The sequence below is a fragment of the Myotis davidii genome, unplaced genomic scaffold (assembly GCF_000327345.1).
Source record: "Myotis davidii unplaced genomic scaffold, ASM32734v1 scaffold1637, whole genome shotgun sequence".
Classification (NCBI taxonomy): domain Eukaryota; kingdom Metazoa; phylum Chordata; class Mammalia; order Chiroptera; family Vespertilionidae; genus Myotis; species Myotis davidii.
Window position 1 is genome coordinate 296,873 of NW_006288267.1, and position 1,824 is coordinate 298,696.

At 35.5% G+C, this 1,824-nt stretch overlaps 1 protein-coding gene across 1 annotated transcript in view; it reads left to right on the plus strand.

Moving 5' to 3' along the window:
* LOC102766057 (cyclin-dependent kinase 4 inhibitor B-like) overlaps window positions 1-1,824 on the plus strand; it is a 28,375-nt gene that overhangs the window by 22,091 nt on the left and 4,460 nt on the right. The gene's annotated exons all lie outside the window — the stretch shown is intronic.

Genomic DNA, 1,824 nt, shown 5'->3' on the forward strand with positions numbered 1-1,824 from the left:
GCGCTCAGGGAGCCGAGGGAGGAATGAGGAAGCAGAAGGGGTGCAGAATCCGGAGGGAGAGACGGTGTATGTTAATATAGACCAAGCTACATTCTTTAAAAAAATATATTCTTTATCAAATACAAAACTTTCAAACGTTTGGTGTGTGAAACGTCCAGTTTTAGAGAAATGTAAGATTAGCTGGGATCGCTGGGCCCTCAACTCACAGGCCTCCGAAAGGACCTGACGGGCGGTCATTTTCCTCCCTCGCAGGGATTTCAGTGGAAATCTGCTGAGTATGTTGCAATAAATATCAAATTGAGATTCTCAGATGTAACCACTTAGGGCACAAGGACGTAAATGTCCAAGTATAGGCTTGCTTTACCATAGATGATTATAAGAATTCAGAAAATGCAGACATATATGAAGATCATTAGTGTAACCGCACCTGAAATACCCATTTAGTCATCATGTTAGTGGTATCTCCTGTTATTGTTGCTATTGTTAACTTGCTTGCTTTAGATGAAAACATTGGAAGTAGAATTTTCAATTCCTCAATGCTGAGAAGGGTCATTTCTCCTCTCCCCACTGCAGTTTCTTGTTGTTGGTTTGTGTGGGGGTGGGGAGGGCCAGGTTTTTGTTGTGGGCCTTCGTTAACTTTCTAAATCTCAGGCTAAAAAAAATACCACAAAAAAACAAAAAACAAAACGAATTTTTCCTGGCAGTCACCATCGTGGTTTTAATTTCCAGTGTTGACAATGATTTCTGATGCTGAAAATAAAATGTATCTGAAACAAATACGTATTGCAAAAACTCCAGCATAACAAGACAAAGGAAAGTAGCTTTACTTGGAACTTCACAAGTAAATCTTCCTTTGCTGAAACTGCTAATAGGATAAATTTTATACTTAAAATTCATATATAAAAATAAAATGAAAGTGCCTGAAACCTGGGGTTATCTGGGACTTGACACGTGGAGAGAATTTTAATCTAAAGAGGTTGAGAATTGTAGAAGCATGTGTCCTTTCAAAATAGTGCTTGCCTGATTCATAATTTAATATCTCTAAAATATCACCAGCAGCTTAGAAACTTGGAGTTTAGCCTTGGAGCTCTGGAATATTTTAGAGACCTATTATATAAAAAGAAGAAAGAAAATTGGATAATTAGTTTTAACTTTTTTAATGGGGAGGATGAGAACATAGAGAAAAGGGAATATGATTTTGGTTTAGGAGCCTAATCAAATGTGTGTATAATATAGAAATACTTAGTTGATAGAAAAACATTTTAACTACTAAATTAAATTTAATGTTTTTACAAATGTATTTAAGCACCCTACAAATGTTTCTGTAATGGATTTCTTTCTCTCCCCCCCTCCCCATGGGGATTGCTATTATGATGTAAATGTTAGGCTACTGTTCAGCCTTTAATGCTAATATAATAAAAACATTTAAAACCAGTTAACTGATGAAGGACTTCATTGGATAAATATAGTAATAGTGTGAAAGCTTTCCCAGTTTTTATTTTATAAAAGTGCATTGTTCTATTGCACTGCAATAGTTTTTCTTCTTTTCTTTTTTTTTTGAGCTGTAATTTGATTCACTTACATTTTCTCTCTCTTTGAGAATTAAATCAGTTTCACTTTTTCCAGGACAAAAAAAAAAAAACACCATAGTGTAACTTATGGCATCTTGGTTTGGACAAGTAATTTGTGTTAAATACAGAATGTAACTAAAATAAGTAATTCCGTTTGAATGCTCTAAGGGAGAATCCATTTCCTTGCGTTTTCCAACTTCCAGTGGCCATCAGTGTTCTGGGATGAGCCCTGCCTCTTCTCTTTGCCTTCATT